We start from the raw sequence: 6,930 nt of genomic DNA on the forward strand, positions 1-6,930 counted from the left end.
GTGGGGATAGACATTATTGAAAGTTTTCACACAAATAATGTTTTATATCATTCATTTAGTGTGGATATCAATTTATTTATTTTTTTATCATAATAAATAAAATAGCCAGTGGTCTATATTCACAGGTAAAATCAAATGGTTAGGGTAGTTCAACTAGTGTAATTTTTGGTATATTTTCAATCGACAATGGGACCCACAAATTGCACCTACAAATTGTCACATGTAGTGGATGGTGGACCATGTTTTAAAATAAGTGGCAAACTGATACTAAATCTAACCCAAAAGAAAACAAAATATACACACGATTAACTACTTTTCTTGAGTCTAGCTTGGTCTGGGTCTAGGTCAGTTCTATTTTAGCATGACCTAAACCAAACCCATTTAAAAACTTGATCCAGGTTGGATTGATTCTGAGAGAACCAGACCTAACCCATTTAATAATTTGGGGTGAACATTTGGTTCCAAGCTTGCCCATGCGTCTGAATTTTGGACCCAGGCCCATTAGCTAAGTGTCCAGTCATTTCCAGTGACCCATCAGGTCAACCTAACCCATTTGCACCCTAAGATATGGTAGACTTTTCATGGTCCAGCTATCATGCGTCACATCAGAACCACAATCAGTAAGGGTCCCACGTAGGGCCGGGTGGCAATGAGTCAGGTTCAATTGACCTGTTTACAAATACATCATGTGCATGCATCTATTTTTGTTGTCTATTAAATTGTTTCAGGTTTCATCTGGTTTGGTTCCTGTGGTCGGGCCAGCACATTGCTAGGTCATAACAGTCGGTCAGGTTGGGCACGATTCAACCCAAGCTCAACCTATGTGCTTAAACGAGCCAAATCATCCAAGCCGAACCCAACCCACTACCTATTTAGCTCGGCCCAAACCCACCTCTAGACCACTTGACCTGTGGGCTGACTCGATCGACTGCCACTGGTTCCAGCCGTGGAAACTTGACGCAGGGATGAACATGATGAGGTTGAGCACTGTCTTTTTCAAGGATAACTACTCCGAATCCATGGAGCTTCTCTGGACTCTTCACATAGACTTCTCGAATCTACAAAGAAAAAGCAAGAAATATAGAAATAAATTTTATAAAATTGCTAATTTGATTGATGATTGATAAACGAGTCTACAACCCTTTAAATAGGAATACCAAAACCTACAAAAAATTTAGGAATTAAATTATTACTTAAGCTCTCTAAATTTTATAACTTACTATGAATAGTAAATTTTCTATTTATAGTAAGTGTCTTATATAGCTTAACTATGTTATTCTCCTAATTTTTCTAAACACTTTTCATGTTGGACACAACTCTTAAAGCCCAACGAATAAAGAGTTACAATCAAACCAAAACTTACTAAAAATAATAAAAATAGAAATAAACATGGAATTTGATGGTTAATATGATAGAATCTCACAAATTTGGCATGGGTAACCTGCCACAGCCAATTTGGTTGGCTAAAGTAGCTTGTCTTACCCCAAAATCATATATAATACGTCGAGTAACTCATTCCGGTTTGCGAGACATGCCTGTTTTAAGGTTATGATGGTCCCGATGACTTTTTCCCCCGTGTGGCCCTTCTCAGATCCATCTTGGACATGAAAGTCTCCATGACTTCTCTACATCAAAACTGAAAATAGATAATGTAAGCCATTTTTCCCACGAAATTCTTTGAGAGTTGGCATTTTACCAAATAATGCTTCGGTAATTGGAATTAGCAGGAATGCATTTTTAGGCTAGAAACTACCAAAAATACCATCGATGATTTATTTATTTTTGTATGAAAGTGGAGAATTGTTGACCCATATGACAAGTGTATGACATCCAACCCATAGTACATATGCCCTCTACCATGATGATCATACCAACAAAAAAATATGACTGATTAAACCATCAGATGAGTTACACATAAATTTAAATATTTTGGATAGTCTAAATTATTTTTTTAGTTTGGACACAACATTATGATTGCATTGTCTAATATTTTTTGTTCGTCTGACTATCATGATGGATTGTAGTTGTTGGACGGGTTGGATGTCATACGCTTATCACGTGGGGCTCATAATTCTCGACATTACCATTTAATTTTTTTTAAAGGTCATTTTGGTAATTCTATCAGCACTTCCCAATTACCAAGGAATTTTGAGGTATAAATCTTGTTGGTGCAGTTTTCCAGTAGACCCTTCTTGGTTAACCTTTCGAGACTTGTACAGAGGAAAGTAGTAGACAAAGGAGACCCTGACTTATACATGTGACCATCCGATGCCTAAGTCAGGACCTTTGGTCTTTTGTAGGATAAGATCTTAAGGAAAAGAATCATCAGTCGAGTATTAGAACATATATGCGTACCTTACATTAGCTAGGGATACCTCTACGTATAGGAGAACGAAGACCATGCCATAAGGAGTCATCTCCTAATATGTCGGAGACCATTCCGCACAGGTATTCGGATTCATCCAAGATTTTCTCGAGATTACTGTCATCCGAGGTTCTTAGGATCTAATTTGATCTCTGAAGATTTTGGTAGAGATCTTCGGGCTATTGAAGATATTCCCGGACTATTGGTCCGGAAAAAGGTTGGGTAATAGAGGGGTCGAATATAATAGGTGTAAGCAATATTGAGCTTTTCGCCAAATCGATATTTACCTTGTATTAGAGGTTATACCGAGCTATGACCGAGCTATGACTGACCTATAGTCGTCCTGTGGTCGACATATGGGTTAGGTCGGCAATTGACAATTTGAGCGGACTTACAGTTGCATCCTCTTTGAGTGTTCTTATAGTTGCATCGACCTACTTGAAGGTTGACCTATCTTTGGTAGTAAATGCCCCTGAAGGCTCAAATCCCATTGGGTCCATGTTGGTTCGTAGAGTTGCTTCATTCCATAAATTGACCTATCGACTCATCTATTTTGTATTCCCAACAAATCTTATAATATAACCTCTCTCTAATAGATAAATCCACATGAGAGGAATAGTAAGCGGCCACGATGTTGCGATCACATTGCTATAGTGATGGGTCCATTTCAAATTGGTTAGGATATTATTTGGTATGTGATTAAGAAATTTGATTAGTTTAGGTAAATTGAAGTTGTTCTTAACACTTGGATTTCCTTCTTTCTTTGGGAAAGCATTTTTGTACTATAAGAAATTATCACACTTGGATAGACCGTCATGCTTTACATACTCGGATGGACCTTCACGTTACCTCCACCTTCCAATCACTGACCGGCTTCACGTGAATGGTGAAGATTGGTACAAGACATGATTGGGGTAAAGCCAACAACAAACGAGTCTACAATGGGTGACAGGTACAGCCGTGCAGGGAGTGGATTAGGTACAGCCCCGGCCTCACCAAAGATGGTGCAGCACTCACTAAAGGGTGCACCTTGATGTATTTATTCTGCATCCTGACCATCCATCCATTTTTCCAGATCATTTTAGGGGATAAGCCCAAAAATGAAAAATATCCAAATCTTAGGTGGAACATACTATAAGAAACATGGTGATTGGATGCCCTACCATTAAAAGCTTCCTAGGGTCCACCATAATGCTTATTATTTATTTGCCATCCAACCTGTTGATAAGGTGAACGAAAAAAAAAAAAAAAACAAATATCAACTAGAAACAAAACTTGTGTGGCCCATAAATGAATCATCACCATTGTTTCCTATAACATGATCCACCTGAGAATTTCATCTACTTCATTTTTTGGCTATGCCCTAAAATAATCTGAAATAAAAAACAGATGTACAGTGTAGATATAAACTAATTATATTAAGATGGGCCCCACGGTAGGGGCCGCACCACGTACCTTTGGTAAGGCCAGGCCGCACCTAATCCGCTCCCCCCCAACCTGCCAAATGGTTTAGGTGATGACCCTGTGTTGGCTGCTGTGGGGCCCACCATAATATGTGTTTTATATCCAATGCCGTCCATCCATTTTACTAGCTCATTTTGGGGCATATGCCCAAAAATGAAGCAAATCAAAAGCATAAGTAGACCACACCACATGAAACCGTGGTCATTGAACATGGACCATTAAAAACTTCCAAGGGCCACAAAAGTTTTGGATGAAGCTGATATTTGTGTTTTGCCTTCCCCGGAGTCTGCGTGACCTTGTCACCAGGTTGGATGCAAATAAACATTACGGTGGGCCTAGAAAGGTATCAATGGTGATATGGTCCACTTGAACTTTGTATCTGCTTCATTTTTTTCTTATCCATTGAAATGAGTTGGAAATATAAATGAATGGCATGGATATAAATACATGTATTTAAGTAAGCATCTATGGGGTAGGCCCAATTATGTAAATACTTTCTTTAATGTGGACCGATAAAAAATTTGAATGGTGCATGAATGGACTAGACCAATAAGACTAAAATTTGATAAGCAAGTACAAATATAATAACTCCAGGACATAACTCAAACCTAACATATTAACAACTTCGTGTAGAAGTACAAAGCACACCATTGGGATTAATAAAACTTGATTGACTATGGTAATTCTCATCTCAAAATATTAGTGCATATGTAGTCACGCCGCGAAATTCAAGTATAGACTGTGCACCCTTATAACCGAGTTTCTGAGTTGTAACTCGTACACAAAGTGTACTAACTTCATTCCATTATACAATTATTCAGAGAAAATATTAATATTTATTTCTACATTCCAACTAGATCTATTCACAATCATTTACACAAAATGATTTAATCATCAACATTTGTCCATTCTCAACATCCATAAACATTCAATCAACATAAACTTGACATCATTCATCAGTCAAGACTACTTACCAATGCATACCTATTATAGACCTAGAACAATTCAATTAAATAAAATCAATCAAATGCTTAAAAAAATTTCAATTAATCAAATCATCCTAACAAATAAAATTCTAATTAAATAATTAGAAATGATATGAATGCGGCTATTTCCTCTTCTGATAGGTACGACTATGTCTCATGTGTGTCGTGCACCAGTTCAACCACAACTTCTTGTTCATGCGCCAACTCATCAGCTAATTACTCATCTGTACAGTTTTACATCAATAAAAGGAAAGCTGGCCAAGCCTAGTGAGAATTCTCAATATGGTTCTTTACATCTAATTATAATAGAATGTCAATAATCATACATAATATAATTTTAGCAAGAAAATGCAAATATTATGCAATACATCAATACATCAAGTAGGAATCCATCCACTTGCTTGAGTTGGAAACCCATCAACCCATATCTACCCCTTAGTAAGCTTCTACCATTTGATAGGCATAGACAAGGCTCGCGTCTACTCCTTGAGTAGGCTCCCACTAGTATAATGGGCTTCTGGTAATGATTCTACCAGGTATACCATCTAGGGAAGTCCCTCAGAAATTCAGCACGCGTTGTGCATGCAATTGATAAATGCACAGGCATATCAAAGAATCATGAATAATGTACTACATAAATTATTTCGATTATCACATTTGAATCAACATAATCCCATACAATCCAATATATCATTCAATTTATATCTAGTTATTAATTCAACATATAAGTTGCATTAACTCAAATAATTAATTATACCACATTAATCTAAATCAAATCATTATTATTATATTAATACAAAAGTCATACATTCATCTAAATCAATTAAGAGTACATGACAATTATATCAGGGTAAGCATACAACATATCAAATAATCCATCCATTTTAACTTGATGGATTGAAAACACATCAGGATCACTTACCTTGATGCGGTGGAGATGATTTCGTGAAATAACGGTCTGAATTGAATTAATATTTCCTAAAATCACATAAATAAAAATTAATGGTCCGATCGGTTTGGAATTTAAAATTTTAAGTTATTTTAATCTTAAGAATGTAATGAATGGTGATAATTTAATCACATATTTCAAATTATGTTATATAATTCTTTATGTCAAGTTGTAATTTGCGCAAAAAATTACCCTTCCACTATTTATTTAATTTCGTTAGATTGAAAAAGAAAATTGGTAAATCTATGATTGGTATGGTCCATTGCGGTGTCAAATTTGTCTGATTCTTAAAAATATTATATAATTAAGTCTTATAACACTCATGAATAGTATAAATTATATCGATCGTTATCCATCACGGAAGAATCTCACATTCTGCACATTAGCCTTAAAGCCATGCGCATCAGTGTACATTTTCACATGAATGAATTAAACCTACACAATGGATTTTGATTGATCCAATCCGTCCAACATGTAAATCATGTCAAATTAACTATTTCATAAATATAACAAAAATACACTAATTTGAATAAACAAATTCCAAAAATTTTCCTTCCAACTTTTCCTTTCATGTTTTTTTTTACGAGTTTTTCTTTGGTTCTTTTACAGAGACTCTCCCTCTCTTACATTCCTTTTTAAAGAAAGATGGTTCATTGGGAGACGACGAAATACGATGAAAGTCTTAAATAAAGAGATATAAGAGAAATGATGATGAGATTGATGAATTTCTTTCTCACTCAAAATTAAATTTTAAATTTTAAATTTTAAATTTTATTAATAAAAATTGCAGGCTTTATATATGTTATTTTATCTATAATTTTGATGGAATTTAAAATTCTTATAATTTAATTTTGGTGGTTGGTTATAAATTTTTAACAAAGTTAGTCACAATTTGAAATATTAAATTGTAATTAACACTGATCTTATAATGTTATATTTTTTATTTATATCATATTACTTGATAGAATTACTTATTGGTCTTTTATGATTCATTTTATTACTTCCTTTTATACTTATATAAAGAACTTGTCAATGAAAACAAGTAGGCACAGCTTTATTTGATTTCCTATTTTATCATAGTATTGTTATTTTGAAATATCAAGAAATGTTATAATTAGAATGGCTTGAACAGTTTTCTATAATAAACATTTATACATATGAATTTC

Source organism: Magnolia sinica, chromosome 3 (genome assembly GCF_029962835.1).
Source record: "Magnolia sinica isolate HGM2019 chromosome 3, MsV1, whole genome shotgun sequence".
Taxonomy (NCBI): domain Eukaryota; kingdom Viridiplantae; phylum Streptophyta; class Magnoliopsida; order Magnoliales; family Magnoliaceae; genus Magnolia; species Magnolia sinica.